The sequence below is a fragment of the Stenella coeruleoalba genome (assembly GCF_951394435.1).
Source record: "Stenella coeruleoalba genome assembly, chromosome: X".
Taxonomy (NCBI): Eukaryota; Metazoa; Chordata; class Mammalia; order Artiodactyla; family Delphinidae; genus Stenella; species Stenella coeruleoalba.
Window position 1 is genome coordinate 33,345,950 of NC_137152.1, and position 23,988 is coordinate 33,369,937.

General features: G+C 37.8%; 1 long non-coding RNA gene across 1 annotated transcript in view; it reads right to left on the reverse strand.

The window, feature by feature from the left end:
• LOC307179879 overlaps positions 1 to 23,988 on the reverse strand; it is a 229,218-nt gene that overhangs the window by 26,390 nt on the left and 178,840 nt on the right. The window contains exon 4 of the long non-coding RNA XR_013825584.1: positions 7,058 to 7,180. This is a non-coding gene — a long non-coding RNA (uncharacterized lncRNA). The remainder of the gene's footprint in view (positions 1 to 7,057; positions 7,181 to 23,988) is intronic.

Sequence of the window (23,988 nt, forward strand, 5' to 3'; positions counted from 1 at the left end):
CAACCCCAGCCATTAGCAGAGAGGCTGCCTAAAATCATAATTAGTCTACAGACACCCCAAAACACACCACCAGACGTGGACCTGCCCACCAGAAAGACAAGATCCAGCCTCATCCACCAGAACACAGGCACTAGTCCCCTCCACCAGGAAGCCTACACAACCCACTGAACCAACCTTAGCCACTGGGGACAGGCACCAAAAACAACGGGAACTACGAACCTGCAGCCTGCAGAAAGGAGACCCCAAACACAGTAAGATAAGCAAAATGAGAAGACAGAAAAACACACAGCAGATGAAGGAGCAAGGTTAAAACCCACCAGACCTAACAAATGAAGAGGAAATAGGCAGTCTACCTGAAAAAGAATTCAGAATAATGATAGAAAAGATGATCCAAAATCTTGGAAATAGAATGGACACAATGCAAGAAACATTAACAAGGACCTAGAAGAACTAAAGACGAAACAAACAATGATGAACAACACAATAAATGAAATGAAAAAGACTCTAGATGGGATCAATAGCAGAATAACTGAGGCAGAAGAACGGATAAGTGACCTGGAAGATAAAATAGTGGAAATAACTACTGCAGAGCAGAATAAAGAAAAAAGAATGAAAAGAACTGAGGACAGTCTCAGAGACCTCTGGGACAACATTAAATGCACCAACATTCGAATTCTAGGGGTTCCAGAAGCAGAAGAGAAAGAGAAAGGGACTGAGAAAATATTTGAAGAGATTATAGTTGAAAACTTCCCTAATGTGGGAAAGGAAATAATAGTTAATCAAGTCCAGGAAGCACAGAGAGTCCCATACAGGATATTTCCAAGGAGAAATACGCCAAGACACATATTAATCAAACTGTCAAAAATTAAATACAAAGAAAGCATATTAAAAGCAGCAAGGGAAAAACAACAAATAACACATAAGGGAATCCCCATAAGGTTAACAGCTGATCTCTCAGCAGAAACCCTACAAGCCAGAAGGGAGTGGCAGGACATACTGAAAGTGATGAAGGAGAAAAACCTGCAACCAAGACTACTCTACCCAGCAAGGATCTCATTCAGATTTGATGGAGAAATTAAAACCTTTACAGACAAGCAAAAGCTGAGAGAGTTCAGCACCACCAAACCAGCTTTACAACAAATGCTAAAGGATCTTCTCTAGGCAAGAAACACAAGAGAAGGAAAAGACCTATAATAACGAACCCAAAACAATATAGAAAATGGGAATAGGAACATACATATCGATAATTACCTTAAATGTAAATGGACTAAATGCTCCCACCAAAAGACACAGATTAGCTGAATGGATACAAAAACAAGACCCTTACATATGCTGTCTACAAGAGACCCACTTCAGACCTAGAGACACATACAGACTAAAAGTAAGGGGATGGAAAAAGATATTCCATGCAAATGGAAACCAAAAGAAAGCTGGAGTAGCAATTCTCATATCAGACAAAATAGACTTTAAAATAAGGACTATTAAAAGAGACAAAGAAGGACACTACATAATGATCAAGGGATCGATCCAAGAAGAAGATATAACAATTGTAAATATTTATGCACCCAACATAGGAGCACCTCAATACATAAGGCAAATACTAACAGCCATAAAAGGGGAAATTGACAGTAACACATTCATAGTAGGGGACTTAAACACCCCACTTTCACCCATGGACAGATCATCCAAAATGAAAATAAATAAGGAAACACAAGCTTTAAATGATACATTAAACAAGATGGACTTAATTGATATTTATAGGACACTCCATCCAAAAACAACAGAATACACATTTTTCTCAAGTGCTCACGGAACATTCTCCAGGATAGATCATATCTTGGGTCACAAATCAAGCCTTGGCAAATTTAAGAAAATTGAAATTGTATCAAGTATCTTTTCTGACCACAACGCCATGAGACTAGATATCAATTACAGGAAAAGATCTGTAAAAAATACAAACACATGGAGGCTAAACAATACACTACTTAATAATGAAGTGATCACTGAAGAAATCAAAGAGGAAATCAAAAAATACCTAGAAACAAATGACAATGGAGACACAACGACCCAAAACCTGTGGGATGCAGCAAAAGCAGTTCTAAGGGGGAAGTTTATAGCAATACAAGCCCACCTTAAGAAGCAGGAAACATCTAGAATAAACAACCTAACCTTGCACCTCAAGCAATTAGAGAAAGAAGAACAAAAAAACCCCAAAGCTAGCAGAAGGAAAGAAATCATAAAGATCAGATCAGAAATAAATGAAAAAGAAATAAAGGAAACAATAGCAAAGATCAGTAAAGCTAAAAGCTGGTTCTTTGAGAAGAAAAACAAAATAGATTAACCATTAGCCAGACTCATCAAGAAAAAATGGGAGAAGGCTCAAATGAATAGAATTAGAAATGAAAAAGGAGAAGTGACAACTGACACTGCAGAAATACAAAAGATCATGAGAGATTACTACAAGCAACTCTATGCCAATAAAATGGACAGCCTGGAAGAAATGGACAAATTCTTAGAAATGCACAAACTGCCAAGACTGAATCAGGAAGAAATAGAAAATATGAACAGACCAACCACAAGCACTGAAATTGAAACTGTGATTAAAAATCTTCCAACAAACAAAAGCCCAGGACCAGATGGCTTCATGGGCGAATTCTAGCAAACATTTAGAGAAGAGCTAACACCTATCCTTCTCAAACTCTTCCAAAATACAGCAGAGGGAGGAACACTCCCAAACTCATTCTACGAGGCCACCGTCACCTTGATACCAAAACCAGACAAGGATGTCACAAAGAAAGAAAACTACAGGCCAGTATCACTGATGAACATAGATGCAGAGTCCTCAACAAAATACTAGCAAACAGAATCCAACAGCACATTAAAAGGATCATACACCATGATCAAGTGGCGTTTACTCCAGGAATGCAAGGATTCTTCAATATACGCAAATCAATCAATGTGATACACCATATTAACAAATTGAAGGAGAAAAACCATATGATCATTTCAATAGATGCAGAGAAAGCTTTTGACAAAATACAACACCATTTATGATAAAAACCCTGCAGAAAGTAGGCATAGAGGGAACTTCCCTCAACATAATAAAGGCCATATATGACAAACCCACAGCCAACATCCTCAATGGTGAAAAACTGAAAGCATTTCCACTAAGATCAGGAACAACCCAAGGTTGCCCACTCTCACCACTCTTATTCAACATAGTTTTGGAAGTTTTAGCGACAGCAATCAGAGAAGAAAAGGAAATAAAAGGAATCCAAATCGGAAAAGAAGAAGTAAAGCTGTCACTGTTTGCAGATGACATGATACTATACATAGAGAATCCTAAAGATGCTACCAGAAAATTACTAGAGCTAATCAATGAATTTGGTAAAGTAGCAGGATACAAAATTAATGCACAGAAATTTCTGGCATTCTTATACACTAATGATGAGAAATCTGAAAGTGAAATCAAGAAAACACTCCCATTTACCACTGCCAAAAAAAGAATAAAATATCTAGGAATAAACCTACCTAAGGAGACAAAAAAGCTGTATGCAGAAAATTATGACACTGATGAAAGAAATTAAAGGTGATACAAATAGATGGAGAGATATACCATGTTCTTGGATTGGAAGAATCAACACTGTGAAAATGACTCTACTACCCAAAGCAATCTACAGATTCAATGCAATCCCTATCAAACTACCACTGGCATTTTTCACAGAACTACAACAAAAAATTTAGCAATTTGTATGGAAACACAAAAGACCCCGAATAGCCAAAGCAATCTTGAGAATGAAAAACGGAGCTGGAGGAATCAGGCTCCCAGACTTCAGGCTATACTACAAAGCTACAGTAATCAAGACAGTATGGTACTGGCACAGAAACAGAAATATAGATCAATGGAACAGGATAGAAAGCCCAGAGATAAACCCACGCACATATGGTCACCTTATCTTTGATAAAGGAGGCAGGAATGTACAGTGGAGAAAGGGCAGCCTCTTCAATAAGTGGTGCTGGGAAAACTGGACAGCTACATGTAAAAGTATGAAATTAGATCACTACCTAACACCATACACAAAAATAAGCTCAAAATGGATTAAAGACCTAAATGTAATGCCAGACACTTTCAAACTGTTAGAGGAAAAAAAAAGGCAGAACACTCTATGCCATAAATCACAGCAGGATCCTTTTTGACCCACCTCCTAGAGAAATGGAAATAAAAATAAACAAATGGGACCTAATGAAACTTCAAAGCTTTTGCACAGCAAAGGAAACCATAAATAAGACCAAAAGACAACCCTCAGAATGGGAGAAAATATTTCAAATGAAGCAACTGACAAAGGATTAATTTCCAAAATTTACAAGCAGCTCAATAACAAGAAAACAAACAACCCAATCCAAAAATGGGCAGTAGACCTAAATAGACATTTCTCCAAAGAAGATATACAGACTGCCAACAAACACATGAAAGAATGCTCAACATCATTAATCATTAGAGAAATGCAAATCAAAACTACAATGAGATATCGTCTCACACCAGTCAGAATGGCCATCATCAAAAAATCTAGAAACAATAAATGCTGGAGAGGGTGTGGAGAAAAGGGAACACTCTTGCACTGCTGGTGGGAATGTGAATAGGTTCAGCCACTATGGAGAACAGTATGGAGGTTCCTTAAAAAACTACAAATAGAACTATCATATGACCCAGTAATCCCACTACTGGGCATATACCCTGAGAAAACCATAATTCAAAAAGAGTCATGTACCAAAATGTTCACTGCAGCTCTATTTACAATAGCCTGGAGATGGAAACAACCTAAGTGCCCATCATTGGATGAATGGATAAAGAAGATGTGGCACACATATACAATGGAATATTACTCAGCCATAAAAAGAAACGAAATTGAGCTATTTGTAATGAGGTGGATAGACCTAGAGTCTGTCATACAGAGTGAAGTAAGTCAGAAAGGGAAAGACAAATACTGTATGCTAACACATATATATGGAATTTAAGAAAAAAAATGTCATGAATAACCTAGGGGTAAGACAGGAATAAAGACACAGACCTACTGGAGAATGGACTTGAGGATATGGGGAGGGGGAAGGGTGACCTGTGACAAAGCGAGAGGCATGGACATATATACACTACCAAACATAAGGTAGATAGCTAGTGGGAAGCAGCCACATACCACAGGGATATCAGCTCGGTGCTTTGTGACCTGTGACCGCCTGGAAGGGTGGGATAGGGAGGGTGGGAGGGAGGGAGACGCAAGAGGGAAGAGATATGGGAACATATGTATATGTGTAACTCATTCACTTTGTTATAAAGCAGAAACTAACACACCATTGTAAAGCAATTATACCCCAATAAAGATGTTAAAAATATATATATGAGTGAAAAAAATTTGAAAGTAAAGGTCAGAAAAATATATACACAACAACTTACTACAAGAAATCTGATGTAGCTGTACTAGTATCAGACAAAGTAAACTTTTAGGCAAATGCATTCCTTAGAGACATTTTATTATTATATAAGAATTAATCTACCAGAAAACTATGGCAATTCTAGATTTGTATGTGTCTCATACTCCCCAAACGTACAATGACAGCATAAAATGAAGCCATTGCCAAATTCAAAAAAATTGTAGTAAATTTTAATCCACCTTTCTCAGTTACTGAAAAGCCAAGTTTACGAATTATATTAATCAACTTTTCTATAGACTTGCCAGTCTGTTTTCTACTTTTTCCATCCTTAATTTGAGTTCAAAATATTTAAGTATGGCATTTTTTTCTTCTTTTATAATTTTGTATAGTTGATCTAATATGAACTAGGAAAAGTAAATCAAAGCCCACTAATACTAATCTAATTTTTTCTATTTTTCCTTATATTTATTGTAGTTTGTTTTATTTATGATAAAAAATCTGGTATACAAATATTCATAAGTGTTACATCTGCATTAAACAAGTATTACTTAGAAATTATGTTTGATTTTGAGTAACAGAGACATCTTTCCTAATGTTAGTCTAAGACTGCTGAAAGTTTTATTCTCTCACATAAAAATATCTGGAGGTAGGGGGTGTCAGGACTAGTAAGAAGGGCTCTGTAAATTCATTAATGGCTGGTCCAATTAAAAGGAAACTACTTGACCTGTGTGCAGAAATCACAAAACAAAGAGAGAAAAAATATTGTGAAAAAGAAAATTATAAATCAACTACACTCCAATAAAAATTAAAAAAAATTAATAACATGTATTACATCAAGCATGACTTAAAGGCTAAAAGTTAAAAAACAAAATTGTCTATAATTTCAAAAAATGTACAGGCAGTGCAATCTTGTTTTAAAAAAAGACTTAATAAAGATGTAAAAAAAAGACTTAAAGCAGGAGATGGAAAATAAGCAGTCAGTAAAAAGAAATATGACACATAAAAAAAATTAGAAATAAATGAAAATGTTTCAGAGGAAAATGTTACATTTGATGCCACCAAAACTAGAGTAAACATTATTTGAACCCACAGTCAGGGACATGGAAATCAAGCTTCAAAAAGATCACACAAAATGAAATCTCAAAGAAATAATATATAAAATTTTTATAAAATATGATAGATATGTAGAGATGAAAGCAAAGGGGAACAGATAAGATAAAAATAGTATTCAAAAATTTAGTAGAAGTGGTTTTGAAATAAAAGTCTTGACTCTGATGATCAAATTAGGTTGACTGTTTCCTCAGAAAATTTCCTCGTGAAGCTTTGATATTCAAAGATTAAGAAAAAAGTATCCTAAGGGAATCTTAGAAAAAACAGTCAACATGCAAAAGGGAGAATAATTATGCTACTCTGAGATTTCTCTACAGGATATTACTTACCAAGGTAATTAGAAGAATTCAATGAAATAATGTAATTATACCAGTCCTTGGATTGGCATCACGGCATTCATATACTTACTGAAACTGTATTCAAAATATTGTTTGTGTACACATAGGTAAATTTTTCTAGGATGAGAACAAATGGCTTTTTACCTGATTCACAAAGAGATGGCAAATAAATTAAAACTCACAGCTGTAGGGCATGTCTCCCCAGTGGAGGACTTCATTTTTCTAGTAGTCCATGGAAAGAGTATTGTGTGTCCATGAGTTTATCGCAAGGTTTTTTCATGTGTGAGTTTCCATTCAAACTATATCTGAAATTAAAATAAATAGCATATTCTGTATAATGCAGTTGATCATCCTATAATTGAACATTAATTTATTTCAATGCACATATTTGCATTTTGCTTGGGTGACCACTTTTGCCCAAAAGGATCATGAAGTGACAGCATTTAAGTTCTAATATGCTAGGAAGCACATTCTTTACTCTTGTTCACCTTTCATAATGCCACAAATGACAACTTTCTAACACCTACCTTTGTGTAAATATTGATTTCCTTAAACAATTATGAGGGGGAAAAATCCTAGACTCTTGCTTTAAAAAAGCATTAGTCTATGAAAGTATTCAGTTTTGACTTAAGCTGCATATTTACATATTTACATCTGACGTCCTGAAAACAACTCTGTGCTTTGGAGCAATGTTCTATTTTAATTGTTTTGGGCTCATGGAAAAAGACAGAGGCAGAATTAATATGTGAATGGCCCATTCACATGATGAAAGGACTAAATGGTATTCTAAGAAACTGTAAAATAAAAGGCTTCAAAATTGTTTAAACAAAGAAAACAGCCATCTTATGGCATACTATATTTGCATATATCAGTTGTGAGCACTAGTCTGGCTTCAACAAAAAATTATCTGTTATATAAAATTAATGTTTATTTAAATTTTATTGGTTGTATAATGTGATGAATTCAATTTTTAATTTAGGTTTTATAATTGTATAAGGGATAATAGTATAAGGAGTTCATTCTTAGGTTTACATGATACATATTTATAGGCCATTATAATAAAATAAAAAAGAGTTTCTGTCATTACTGTGGGTCAGCAAAAAATTTCTTTTCATTTTATAAGTGTAAAAAGGCAGAGCATAATTCACCCACACTGCTCACTGTCTCCATCTCAGTATGGCTTTGCTGTAGGCAAGCTGCCTTCATTCTCTAATTATGGTGACTCCACTCATCTGTCTCAAACCATGTGAGATGGAGAGTTATGCTTCAGCAAAATGAACTACAACATGCTCCAGCCAATCAGGGTCATTCCCGAATAGTACCATTATTGATTTGTTGGTCAAAACTCAAAACAAACGAATCCCCTAATTCCATACTTACTGAGTAGAAAATTAACAAATGCATGAAAAGTTACAATCTTCCATGTTTTGTTTTACCCTGCATTCTCTAAAAAACAGAGCATGAGGGCATGAAGTTGACATGCTTGTTTTTGAGGTAGGGTGCACTCTTAGTGAATGAAGAATGAGGGAAAAGGGAATTCCAGTCAAGGAAGGAGCAAAAAGTAATACAAGATGATGTATTACCAAGATGTTCATAGCTGTACAGGAAAACTGGCTGATGATTGGTCGTGTAGGATATCTTCAGAAAGGATGTGTGGAACCCCTGCTTTCCTGAACCATTTGGTTTTGTTGGAAAGAGAGGAAGGGCAAGCAATTTATCTGCCACTTCCTTTCTATCTCCTGTCTCATTAGTCAAAGTTCACCCCACGGGGCATTAACACCCCCACCTGACCCCACTAGACAGTCACTGGAGAAGGCAGCGTTTCTGTGTGTCCGGGTGATCAGACCTGAGTCTTAAAACCACTGTGGCTCTTTCTAGGGTAAACATGATGGTGGCTCAGTCTTTGCCCTCAAAGGCAGGAGAGATGATATATGGTGTCATGAGACAAGGAGCCTGTGCTAGAAAAGAACCCATACCTCCAATATCTGGGTACCATAGAATCCAAGGCTCAGAGGAAGAAAGAAGCTACTTTTAAAATGGGAGGAAAAAAAGAGAAAAAGATGGGGAAGGAAGAGCTAAATGGAGCTGAGTGCCAATTTACCCATTTATAATAAGAAATGTAAATGACACTCTAGTACATTGATCAGGTAATATCTCTATCCATGGAAACATCCGCTTTAGCATCTCTGACTTTCCTTTCTCTGACTTACCAGTCCCCACCACTTGAGACGAGCTCAAATAGGTTAAATGATGTTATGCCAGTTATGAGGCTAGATCTCAAGAGAACTTGCATGCATTGCCTTGACCTTTTGGAACATTGCCCAGAAGGCTGCTGCAGTATGAGAGACCACATGGAGGAGAGGTATACTGTCTAATAGGAGGTCATCTGAGAAAAGCCAGCCCATAGCCAACACAGTAGCTGACCACAAATGCATGAATGACCCTGGCAGAGACCAGAAGAACTGCTCTGATGAGCATAAGCTAAACTGTCAACCCCCAGAATTATTTGTTCAGTAAATACTTGCTGCTTTAAACCACCAAGCTTTAGGGTAGTTTGTTACACAGCAAAAGCTAACTGATATATTTGGTATCTGAAACATAGGTTTTTCCCTTTTTCAATTGATAGCCACCTTTCAGATTTACGATGTTAATTAAAATGTTGGTTCCCCCAAATAAATACAAAATAAATTGAATTATTTTTGAAGGGAAGACCAGCTACCAGGAATTTCAACTGGCATTTTAATATGTTCCATGACTGCAGATGAAACTTTTTCTTCACAAATTATCCTTTTACTTTATATCAGAGAAGAGTTGTTTAGTATACATTAAAGTATTTGTGTTTTTTGAGAATACCAAGGAATTGTGTTTTCTGCAAAACATATGGTCCCTTTCTCCTACTTCAACACCTACATAAGTGTTTTGGGGGGAATACAAAAAAGAATTATTGACATATTATATGAATCAAATGCCATTAATCCTGATCTTCTGACCATACTCAGAGCCAGGAGACTTGGAAAGTCTACATTCTCATTCAAGTTGTACCTGATCTGGGAAGTCCAATTGAACTAAGAATCTCAAAGATGAAATAGCTAGTTCAAACTTGCTTTAGTTACAACTGATGTATTAATTATAACTAATTCATTACCCTGTTGACAATGAAATCTTAGTCAGTGCAGATCTGCCAATAGGGTTGAACTATTTCAGAAAAAAATAGGATGTTTTCTCCATAAACTGCCAGGTAACTACCTTTTAGGGAAATGAAATAAGACAGGACAACTCTTTTAAACTCCAACTGTGGAAATTCTGCATGGTGTCCTGTCAACAAGGAAGGAGAATACCTGATTTGGGGGATCAACCTTTCTTGCTTCCTAGTGGAGCTCTCAAAATTAATCTTTATAAATACATATAGATTCAGAAATGAAAAGTATGCTACAGATATGATGATTATGATTAGTTTGAAAGAAAAATGTTATCTATGCTCTTTAGAAATGGGATCAGAAGGAGCTTTTATTTCTAGTTGTATGAAGAACAGAAAGATCTACATATAATAAGAAAAGAAGCATGTGGTACTTGCTATAAATACACTTATTTATTGTCCTTCTGTTATTTGTCTTGTGGGTCAGCTTTATGCCACGAGAATGCTGACAACCTACACCCAGGAAAATAACGGGAAGGGTTAATGTCAGCCCATATAATTTCCTTTATTAAATTGGTACCAAGCTTTCCATTTAAAAGCACATGTTCCCACAACAGCAGAGTTCAGTTGTGCACCTTGACATCAGTCTATTATACACCAACTACAGTGAAACTAAAGGAATGGCTATCCTCTAGATAGAAAAAAGTCAATTAACTGAGCAGCCCGCAATTCTTAGCCATCACTAATCTTTCCATGTAGCCTCAGCAGGATTCTTTTAGAAATGCAAGTTCTTGCCAGCCATTATTCCAACCTCCCCAGCAAATCACATCCAGTAGTGCAGTGAAAAAAATCAAGAAGGTAAAGATTTCTCTGTACTCCAATGGTTATTGATATTTTTTTTTCTGGAAGACAAAAGGGTAATCCTTTAGAAACAAATAGATCGTTTTCTAATAAATAGCTATTACTATGAAACAGATGTTTTCTGCAATGTACACTGACTTTCAAAATCAGCTACTTTAGCAGAATGTGTGTGTGTGTGTGTGTGTGTGTGTGTGTGTGTGTGTGTGTGTTTGTATACTTGTGGATAGACATAGATAGATAGAGAATGAAAGAAAGAGTTTTTTTTTTTTCCTAAAGAGAGCTAAGTAAATATTCTGGAAAATGTCAGTGGCAAATAGAGGCAATTAAACCTTAAATACGATTTCATTCAATTAATTTTGCATACTAAAAAGCATGTTGCTTTTCAGAATAGACATAGGAAGTTATTATGATAGTGTAATCTTTTGCTAGCTCCCTCAAAATCATGAGTAGCCTCATTCTTGCAAAAGAGCAAAAGCAGAAATGTCAACCCAAAGAAGAGTTGAAGGAGATTTAAATAGTTGCACATTAAATAATGATAAAAATTTTCACTGGTAATCCTGTTAAGCTGAAGATACTCAGTTTACGGGGAGTGTAATTATTTAACAGTAGAAAACCCTTGACATTCATTCAGTAAATGTTAGTGAATAAATGTTAGTGAATGACTGCTATTTACCAAGCACTTTTCTAGGCATTGAGCATATTGTAGGGATATAATTAAGCTCCTGCCCTCATAGAGATTATATTCTAGAATACAGAAACAGGCAATAAACAAGTAAATAAAATAAATTCCAATATTGATGAAGAAAATAAAGCAGGGTAATGCGCCAGTGACTAAAGCAGGCTAGGGATGAGGGTTGGCTACTTTATATCACACGTTAAGACGAAGCTGTGTTGAGAAGGTAACATTTGTTTCGAGGCCTGAATGATGAGAAATGAGCAGCCATTTAAAACATCTGGAGTTTAATTAGGACCCATTTGTTTATTTTTGTTTTTATTTCCATTACTCTGGGAAATGGAGCGAAAAAGTTATTGCTGCAATTTATATCAGAGAATGTTCTGCCTATGTTTTCCTCTAAGAGTTTTATAGTATCTGGTCTTACATTTAGGTCTTTAACCCATTTTGAGTTTATTTTTGTGTGTGGTGTTAAAGAGTGTTCTAATTTCATTTTTTTTACATGTGGCTGTCTAGTTTTCCCTATGGAGAACAGTATGAAGGTTCCTTAAAATCTAAAAGTAGAGCTACCATATGATCCAGCAATCCCACTCTTGGGCAGATATCCAGAGAAAAACTTGGTTCAAAAGTATACATGCACCCCAATGTTCATTGCAGTGCTGTTTACAACAGCCAAGACATGGAAGCACCTAAATGTCCATTGACAGATGAATGGATAAAGAAGATGTGGTACATATACCGCTATGGAATATTACTCAGCCATTATAAAGAATGAAATAATGCCATTTGTAGCAACATGGGTGGACCTGGAGGTTATCATACTAAGTGAAGTAAGTCAGATAGAGAAAGACAAATATCATATGATATCACTTATATGTGGAATCTTAAAAAAATGATACAAATGAACTTATTTACACAAAAGAAACAGACTCACAGACTTAGAGAACAAACTTATGGTTACCAGGGGGGAAGGGTGTGGTGGGGGAGGGACAGATTGGGAGTTTGGGATTGACATGTAAACAGTGCTATGTTGAAAATAGATAACCAACAAGGACCTACTATATAGCACAGGGAACTCTGCTCAATATTCTGTAATAACCTAAATGGGAAAAGAATTTGAAAAAGAATAGATACATGTATAAGTGAATCACTTTGTTGTACATCTGAAACTAACACAACATTGTTAATCAACTATACTCCAATATAAAATAAAAATTAAAAAAAAATCTGGAGCTTAGAGTTCTAGGCAGAAGGAATAACAAATGCCAACGCCCAATGTTTGGAATAAACTTATTATGGCCAAAGATCAGAATGGCCAGTGTAACTGGGGTTTGATGAGCTGGGACTGGTTCATGTTGGGCCATGAATATCATGATAAGGAATTGGGATTTTATTTTAAGTACATTGTAAAGTCATGAAAAGGTATTCAGCTGGGGAGAAACACAGTATGACTTACATTTTAAAAAGATCGATCTGATAGTTGTTATTGTAGAAGCAGGAATGAAAGGAGTGAGTCCAGTTGAGAGGTTGTTGCAATAGAACAGAGGAGGGATGTTAGTGGCTTGTTCTAGGGTGGTATTTGTAAAGGCTGTGTGTCCTGGAAATAAAAGTGGATGGACTGCGGCTATATTGTGGGAGTAGAGTCAGCAGGACTAGCGGACAGATTTGATGTGGGTGACGAGGATGACTTTTGGATTTTTGGTTTATACCATTCAATAAGAGAGGAGACACTAAAAGTGGATCAAATTTGGGGCTGTAGAGTTTGGAGATAATAAATATTCTGTTGAACTTGTTGAATTTGAGATATCTTTGAGCCATCAAAATGGAGAAGTTGAGTAGAAAATTGGACATGTGGACCCGGGACTCATAGGACAAGTCTGGGCAAGAGGACCTAGTAAGATCACCCTTATCCCTTGGCCCCAACACCATTATCCACAGCAGGATTCAAGATAGGCCTAAAGAGCATTTGTTTCTGGTAAATTCCTTCTCTGGGCCTGACACAATTCTCTGTAGTCTATAAAATAGGTCCACAGGGCTCAGGGTGCTCCAGGTAAGACAATATCTACAACATAACTTGACATTGTCAAGGCCATTGATATCAACTATTGGTCTCAATAGAACTGATGCCCTACCTTCTTCTAAGGGACCACTTTAGGACTAAATAATCCCTTTCTTCTCATATCCCATCAACCTCCCTCCCATCCCTGTTTTCATCAGCTACTGCCAGAAATCTGAATCTCTCAGGTCATCTATCATTGTCCAGACTTTCTCCCCATCCAGATCTGTATGCAGTAAGTCTGATCTCATCACCTACACTTTCCTGATCTGCAGTTGCACATCCTCTGAGACTCATGGTTTGTTATCAGCAAAATCCTCCATATCCTTTACTTCATCTCTTAATGTTCCCTTCACCTTCTTCTTGTTCTAATCATAATTGGACTCTTTCCTCAGGACAATGCCTCCTTTGCAGCCCTTTTAAATGCTACTTATAGGACCTTGAGGCAGGGTAGTGTCCCAGTTGCTTCCCAATTATTTTACCTCCATTCTTTATCAAAACCCACAGGCCTAACAATACTTGGCTTATTCTATTAGAAGTTGTCATATATTGCACTCCTGGTCACTCAGCCTAATTCACGATGAAGGATATCCTTAATCCTAATTTCAAACATCACAAGGTCTCATCACAGCCTTCTATGTTTCCAAATCACTAATCTAGTACCCTTGTTCCATCTATTCTTAAATTTTATCAGGATTCCTACCCATTGGGCAAGTGGGCCCTCATTGATGCTTAGCAAACATGCTTCATCTTGCTTGTAAAGTTGCTGTGCTACTATTTAAGATGCCTATTTCCTGGGCTTCCCTGGTGGCGCAGTGGTTGAGAATCTGCCTGCCAATGTAGGGGACACGGGTTCGAGCCCTGGTCCGGGAAGATCCCACACGCTGCGGAGCAACTAAGCCCGTGCGCTACAACTACTGAGCCTGCGCTCGAGAGCCCACGAGCCACAACTACTGAAGCCCGCGCGCCTAGAGCCCGTGCTCCGCAACAAGAGAAGCCACCGCAGTGAGAAGCCTACGCGCTGCAACGAAGAGAAGCCCCCGCTCGCTGCAACTAGAGAAAGCCCATGTGCAGCAACAAAGACCCAACATGGCCAAAAATAAATAAAATAAATTAACCCCCCCCAAAAAATGAATAAAAGGAAAAATATTTTTTAAAAATGCCTATTTCCTACCTTTTTTGTCTTCTCCAACCCTCTAACATATCTACATTCTTCTTTATTCTCATCAAATCTATTGCCTATTCTATCATAACTGATATTCTCTCTCTGCTACCAGTAAAACTGAATGAGTAATGATAACCCCTACACTTATACACTGAATCCCCTTTCTCTGTACCACCTGAGGTCTTTGCTCTGGAAATTATCCTCTCTCTACAGGATCATTCTCATCATCATATAAACTTGCTATAAAATATTTAACCTTAGATATAATATTTCCAATATTAAATATTATCCAATATTATCTCATGTCTCCTTCCAGCTATGATCTCATTTTTCCCTTCCATTTGAGAGCAAAGTTCTGCAGACTGTTGTCTATACTTACTGTCTCAGATTCTTCATCTCCTTTTCTTTCTTTAACCCACGCTAACCAAAATTTTCCCTCTCCATTGCATGGAAACAACTTTTGTCATGGTGAATGGAACTCCATATCACCAAATCAAGTGCTGAGTTATCTGTCTTCATTTTACAAAAGTATTGGACAACATTTAACAGAGATGACCATTTCCCTTTTCTGAAAATACCTTCTTCATTTGGTGTTTGAGCTACATTCCCCTGGCTTTCCTCCTGCATCACTGGCCCCTTCTTAATGTCCTTTGCTGGCTTATCCTCCACTTCTTATCTCTCTATATTACAGTCCCCCAGGGCTCATCCCTCAGACCTTTTCTCTCCTTTATCTTCAGCATTTCCTTAAGTGAATTCATCCAGTGTTGTGGCTTTGAACATCCTTTATATGCTGATAATTTCCAAATTTGTCTTCAGTCCAGACTGCCTGTTTGAGCAACAAACTTACAAATGAGTACTCAACTACCTGTGTAACATCTCCACTTTGAGGTCTAAAGGCCTATCAGTCTTAATATAGCAGAAACCAAATTTTTGGCATTTGCTCCCAAACCTGCTACTCTTGCAGTCTTCCTCATTTCAGTTAATGACATTTTTCCATTTACTCAAAACTTATGGGTTAATCCTTGTCTCTTTCCCGTCCTCATTATGCACCATCAATCCTAAGCAGTTATTATCAGCTCTACCTTCAAAATATGTCCTGATTCTGACTAACCCCCCGACCACCTTGGGCCAAGCCACTATCCTTCATTACTTAGCTTCCTAACTGGACTTCCTCTTTCTCCCTTCATGTTGTCCTCTACAGAGCAGCCATAGTGATTTTTTTAAACTATAAATCAGATCACATCACCCCCTTGTTCAAAATTCTCTAAAGGTTTCCCATCACACTTAGAAAACAATCAGAATCCCTACCTATGACTGAAGAAGTCTCTGCCCATCTTTCTGTCCTCATCTCTTTACATTCTCCTCTTCGCTCACTCTACTCCAGTCTTCCTGTAATCACTTGAACATGAACAGTCCAAATTCATTCCTGCCTCAGGGTCTTTCTATTTGCTGTGACTTCTGCCTGGAATGATATTCCTCCATCTATTCTTCTTCTTGCTCCTCTAAAATCAGGTCTGTGCTCAAATGCCACATCTGCAGATAGACCTTCTCCCATCATCCTATTTAAAATAGCCATCACCACCCTTCCTACCCTCGTTCATATTATTCTCTCTCTCCTTACCTTGCTTGAAAGTCTTCATAAAACTTTCATTAGCTGGAATTATTTTGTTTCTTGTTTTTGTCTGTTTCTTCCCTAGAATGTGATCCCCATCAGAGCAGAGATTTTATCTTTTGTTCACTTCTGCATTCTAAGAGTCTCAACAGTATCTGGCATAGTAAGCACTCATGAAACATTTGGTTTATGAATATATAAATTAATAAAATAATCAATAAATGAGTAAATGAATGCAGTCAGAAAAGTCCACAGGAGGAATACATTGTTTGGAGAAAGATAATAATTTCCATTTTGGACTAGTTGAATTTGAGATGCTGGCAAAGTATCCAAGTAAAGGTGTTTAGAAGACAATTGAAAAGTCAGTTCTGAAATTTGGGAGAATTTTCAGAGGGAGAAATAAAGAACTGAAAAGGCATTTTTATTAGTTTCCTATTGCTGCTGTAACAAGTCACCACAAACTTAGTGGTTCGAAACAACACAGATTTATCATTTTTGAGTTTGGGACGTCAAAATCCTAAAATCTACGTGTAGGCCGGGCTCTATTCCCTCTGGAGGCTCCAGGGGAGAATCCATTTCCATTTCCACGCCTTTTCTATAAGCAGAGGGCACTCACTTTCCTCGGCTGTGGCTCCTATCTCTCTCTCTCTCTCTCTCTCTCACTCTCTCTGATTTCTGCTTCTATAGTCACATCTCCTGCTGACTCTGACTCTCCTGCTTCCTTTTTATAAGTACATTTATGATTATGTTGGACCCTATCTGGGTAATTCAGGAATAATCTCTCCATTTAAAGATCCTTAATGTAATCACATCTGCACATTCCCCCTTTCGTGTAATGTAACGTATTTGCAGGTTCTGAGGATTAGGATGTGGATATCTTTGGGGGGGCCAATATTCTGTCTACCACAGAAGTTAGTAAAACAAGCTCATGACTTATTTATGAGACTGAAGAGCTTGATATGGACTCGTCTCCAGATAGGTGAGCAAAACTGCAAAATACTGGAATGCTATGGAAGCAAAGGGAATAGAGATTTTCTCTATAGGAAGGAAAGATTGGTCCATATGATCAAATGCTGGAGAAGCATTACAAAAGATAAGAAGAGACATACAGATAGTCAAAAAGCACATGAAAAGATGCCCAACACTGCTAATTACTAGAGAAATGCAAATCAAAACTACAATGAGTAGCTGACCTCACACCACTCATCAAAAAGTCTACAAATAATAGGGCTTCCCTGGTGGCACAGTGGTTGAGGGTCCGCCTGCCGATGCAGGGGACGCGGGTTCATGCCCCGGTCCGGGAGGATCCCACATGCCGCGGAGCGGCAGGGCCCGTGAGCCATGGCTGCTGGGCCTGCGCGTCCGGAGCCTGTGCTCTGCAACGGGAGAGGCCACAACAGTAAGAGGCCCGCATACCGCAAAAAAAAAAAAAAAAAAAAAAAGTCTACAAATAATAAATGCTGGAGAGGTTGTGGAGAAAAGGGAACCCTCTTGCACTGTTGGTGGGAATGTAAAATGATACCGCCACTATGGAGAACAGTATGGAGGTTCCTTAAAAAACTAAAAATAGAACTACCATACGACCCAGCAATCCCACTCCTGGGCATATATCCAGAGAAAGCTCTAATTCAAAAAAATACATGCACCCCAATGTTCACTGCACAACTGTTTACAATAGTCAAGGCATGGAAACAACCTAAATGTCCATTGACATATGAATGGATAAAGAAGATACAGTATATATATATATATATATATATATATATATATATATATATACACACACACACACACACACAATGGAATATTACTCAGCCATAAAAAAGAATGAAATAATGCCATTTGCAGCAAAGTGGATGAACCTAGAGATTATCATACTCAGTGAAGTAAGTCAGACAGAGAAAGCCAAATATCATATGATATCACTTATATGTGGAATCTAAAATATGACACAAACCTATCTACAAAACAGAAACAGACTCACAGACTTAGAAAACAAACTTATGGTTACCAAAGGGGAAAGGTGAGGGGAGGATAGATTAGGATTTGGGGATTAATATATACACGCTGCTATATATAAAATAAATAATAAGGACCTGTGTATAGCACAGGGAACTCTATTCAATATTCTGTAATAACCTAAATGGGAAAAGAATTTGAAAAAGAGTAGATTTATATATAGGTATAACAAAATCACTTTGCTGTACACCTGAAACTAACTCAACATTGTAAATCAACTATACTCCAATATAAAATAAAAAGTTAAAAAAAAAGGTAAGAAGAAAAAGAAGTTCCAGTATTTGGTAATCAGAGCATCATGGGTGGCTTTCTAGAAAACAATTTCTGTCAAGTTTTGGTGTGGGAAGCCAGATTTTAAGTAACTGATAAATGAGTGAGAAGTGAAAAGAAAAATAGACATTAAACTTCTTCCCATTACGAAAAATGACTCGGTGACAGCTGTGATGGTTAGCAGAATTTCTGGAATAAAAAACAATGTCACCATTCTACGAATATCTAATTTTCTAAAAAAACTGAGAGTCAACACTTCAGCCCTTCTTTCTGTAAGAAGTAACAAGCAGGAACATAACTGACTCAGTGTCATGGAGAGAGGGAGAAACGAGCAAGAACACTGGTTGACGCCAGCTTACAAGGTCACGGCCGTGGACGGGTGTCCTGTTGGCCTATTAGCTGTAAACTCCACTCCTGATTCAATGTAATGGATTTTAAAGCTGATGCCTTGCCACATTGATTTATAAGATGAACTGCTGCTGAAGCTGACTGGAGCCTTTGAGTTCTGAGTATAAATGGACAAAGGGCATCAGCCCTCTCCTCCATCCTGATTCTGCTGCTTACTCGCAACCCTACCCTCTTCTCTCCCATTCTACACCCTCTGATTGCTGAGGGAGGGCCTAGGATGGTAGGATGCAAAAAGGAATGGGGCCAAGGAAGCCTGGAGGCAGAGATCTTTCTGTGATGAAAATGCCAATGAGTAAGTGCACCAAACACAATCTCTTTTCTTTTCTCTTTTAAAATTTATTTTATTAAAGTATAGTTGATTTAAAATGTGTGTTATGGGAATTCCCTGGTGGTCCAGTGGTTAGGACTCCGAGCTTCCACTGCAGGGGGCACGGGTTGATCCCTGGTCCAGGAACAAAGATCCCGCAAGCTGCGTGGTGTGGCCAAAAACAATTAAAAAAAACCAAAAAAAACTAAAATGTGTTCATTTCTACTGTCCAACAAAGTGATTCAATTATGCATATATATATATATATATATACATTCTTTTTCATATTCTCACAATCTCTTTTCCACATATTTAAAGCAATAAGTTTTCACTTAACCTGATATTAATGAAATTCAGATTATACTTGCTAAGCCAGCCGTTCAGACAGGCTTTTATCTGACCAGCTGTATCATCTTGAGAGAGTCACTTAACTTCTCAGAGCTTCATTTGCCTCATCTGTGAAACTAAGATAATAATAGTAGTTCATTTAATCTTCATGACTGCACCAACATGGAAAAAGCAAAGGGATAATAATAATAATAACAGTTACTCAAGTAACAGCTGGCCCTGAGAGCAATAAACATCAGGCACTGTTAGAAGCACTTCATACGTATTAGCTCATTTATTCTGACAACAGCCTTATGAAGTGTGTATTATTTTAATCCTCATTTTACAGATAAGGGCTCTGAGGCATAGAGAAGTAAATACACAGCTAGCAAGCAGAAGAGCCAAATTCATGATATGAGCACCATTAATGATGAGTAATGATGATGATAATGATGTTGATTTTAAAATTCAAATGCCCAGGTCTTAGGTAGTATGTGAACATCTATATGAAAAAGTAATTATCTTGAATCTCTTTAGTAAACAATTTAATTTCAATGATATTTTTAAAATTTATAGACACCCTACCTGTTACCAACAAAAAGGTGCATGGTTGATATTTTCCATATTCCTTTTGTAGACTGTATTCTTCTCTTTTGGCATTTGCACCAAATTGGTCAAAGAACTGTTTGTGCTCATTTTCAAACAAAGCACTCCACAGCCTGAAAAATGGCATTTGTCATGGGAAGGAATCTTCCAATATATAGAACCCGGTACTCGATCCATTTTTACCATGACTTTCTCCTGTTTATAAAGTGATATAAAATCATGTACTTCCTCTAAACAAAATGAATGGATCTCGGTGAAGCTACCTCATTTCTACACAGGTCACATGAAGAACCATCATCAAGAGGGCCTTGGAAGGCAGACAAAGAAGGCCAAACAGGAAGTAAATTGACATTTCCATTTCTCACCAAGTAGGTCTATTAATGTCACGATTGGCTGAACTGAACCAGTCTGTCTAGAGAGTGAGTACATTGGCCTGATGTCTTTACCAAACAAAAGTTGACCCTACTTCCCCCATGAAACTATTAGTTCATACCTGGAGTGAGAGGCTGTGATTTCTTTCCTTGTCCTGGACCAACAAGTCATAATTATCCCCTCACTTGCCTTATCATCTTACTGCTTACATTCATAAGAATATAAACACTTAATTTACAAAGTTAAATATTTGTTGTTTTTCCCAGTAGTTTGTCTATATAGCTCTTTCGTAAGTCAGCAACGTCTCACTCAGGTGGTTTGTTCACATGTTACAGAGCACTTAATGCTTAATTCTGTCCTCAATACACAATGTGTGCTGAAGAAAATCCTACAAACCAGGTTGGGATGCAGGGTTCAGGAAGCAGGCAAGATAGTCCCTTCAGTATAAAACACACCAGAAACTCATTTTCTAGTTTTAGGGATGAAACACACACACTGGGTTTACAACGATGATAATCATGACCGTAAGGAGAATTATACAAATAAAATAATTATCTGTAGTACAATCATTTAGCGTAAAATATATTACCTCAGAGTGAATCTGTAAGGACTGAGTGGAAAAGGATGAGGGAGGATACAAATTAAGAAGGGTTAAGAAAATAATATGAACTGGATTCAAAGGGAGTGAGAAAATAATTCTGTGGGCAGGAAGATGAGAGATTTCTGGCAAGTACAGTGGGAGGTGGGGTGGAATGGGAGACTAGGCAACAGGAAATGCTGTGCTGTGTGAAAGGAGGGGGCTAGGCCAGAAGGAGGCTTTATTTGTGGTTGACCCAACTATGTGTTCAGTGGATACTTATTCAATAAGTTTTGATACAGACAGACAGGAAGAAGGTGGGCAGAGCAAGGATTATTTGCAGGAAGTAGTTAAGAGGGGATTGGGGAGAAAAAGATAGAAGACAAACTACGTTATGAAGGGACAGCAAATGTTCCTTTTGGATCCAGCCCCAAAGAAGATGAAAGACTTGAAGGCAACTTGAACCACAGGTCACTGGACCCACTCTTCTCCAGCATCAGGGAGTTTGTATCTGGGCTGTGGGATGTATCACGCAAGCATTCTGATGGGCTGCTGCCTTGCTTCTGTGAGAGAACATCACAGTGGGCTGAGGATGTGGAGACTGTATAGACCTGGGAACAAAAGAGTGACCTGTGCTTATCACTTAACTGGGCCAGAATGAAATAAGGAAATGGATTTTGATTTCTTGGATTTTGTCCCAAGTGAGTTATCCTCTAGCTCTAGGACCTCAACCACTGAATGGGAAAGGAAAAGGAGGCAAAGAGGGGAGAAGATGGAGAAACAGAAAGAAACCTGTGAGGGGAAACATTGGAGGGAGGGATAAATTAGGAGCTTGGGATTAGCATACACACACGACTATATATAAAATAGATAATCAACAAGGACCTACTGTATAGCACAGGGAACTATACTCAATACTCTGTAATAACCTATATGGTAAAAGAATCTGAAAAAGAATGGATACATGTATACGTATAACTGAATCACTTTGCTGTACACCTGAAACTAACACAACATTTCAAATCAACTATATCCCAATAAAATTAAAAAAGAAAGAAAGAAAACTGAAAAGAAGAAAGAGGCAAAACCAAAGTTCCAAAGTGAGACTTTAGTTTGGTGCACAGCTCCAAAAAGTGGGCACTTAAGTCAGAACAAGTGAAGGAAAAAAATGCCTCAATTAATAAACTCCATTTCTGATTCTAAACTTCGCTCAGAAGACAGAAATACTCGTGAATAGGCCCACCATTTTCTTATTTGAAGAAAGCATCAAATTAGTAGGTTTTGAAGGAAATCTGATTGAGGTACTTAGGAAGAACACAAAAAGCTCCGGTTTTATTCTTTTGATCTTCCACAGATTACCCTGATGAGCTCTTTTCCAACAATGAGAAGATTCATTCTTGTCCCTCTTTACTAAGCCCCTGCTATGTGTAGGGGATACAAAGAGGAAGGGAACACAGGGCCCACACTGCAGGGACACTCTGTTTCCTGAGTGTGTCAATATCCTTGGGAGGTGCCTTGGGAGGTGGGTCAGGGTGGACCATTGACAGACTCCCTTGCCCTCTGGTTTCCCTTTGGGTTCCACTAGTGTGGGGAGATGGGAATGAGGGAGGAGAGCCACATTGAGCCATCTATGTTTTAGCGCTTCAGCAGCCCTACCCCATAACCCACTAGGTCTCCAGGTACTGCTAACAACAACCTTCCTCTCCATGACCTCCTGAGCCTAGAGTAGGTAATGGGTAATGGGCCCAGACCCTTGTCACTAGCCCTAGGTATTGTGCCATCTTTTCTGGCTTCCCTAGACCCCACCTACGTTTTTTACATTTTCGTAAATGGTCCCCTTATTAAACCCTCCTCAAATATTGTAACTGAAACATGCCATCTGTTTCCCAGTGTGACCCTGATACCATAAGAAAGATAGGCATGCGACATTTTCTGCCCTAGAATATTGGTCGTTATATTTAACTGAAGAAAGAATGAGACAGAATTGAAAATATCAAATGAAATGTAAAAGTCTCTCTACCCGCAACAGCTGTACCTACCAGAAATCATCATGGCTTTAAGAAAAAAAATAGCACCCGGTTTAATTAATAGTTTAATTGAAAGTTACTTAATTAAAAGTTTAATTAAATAGGATTGATATAGGTAAAACCAGCTTGAAATAATGAAAGGTCTAAACCATAGAATTATATGCGTGTTGTTCCCTACATGTAGACAAATACGGATTAATGGCTAACCACATATTCTAGAACAGAGGTCCGTCTGCTTATTTTCAATTTTAGTGAATAACACGACTTGATTCCAATGCTTTCAAACACATGTGCACCAAGTCATTTTGTTTAATAGGATAAATACTTTTGTTTAATAGGATAAATCAATGTGTATTGATTTTACACATCAATATTCTATTTATAATTAACATAAACTTCAGCAGGGCTGTTCATGATCAGGGGAGTCTGAGGAAGGATCTAAGAGGTTTGTGCTCAGTGCTGTTTAGGTACCTTAAGACCGGATTTGGAGGAACATTATCGTCAATGTGGAACTTGCAAAATGATTGGATGATCATGAGAGAGCCTGAAGGAAGAGCCCCCTGTTCTGATCCTGGGGGCAGAAGTTTCTGAGAACAGATGCTGCATCAGTCCCTTTTTCCAGGACTCAGATCCCAGCTCCCTGCAGCTTCTAGGTTGTCTGACCTTAGCACGTGCTTTAGATTCCCAGGTCTCATTT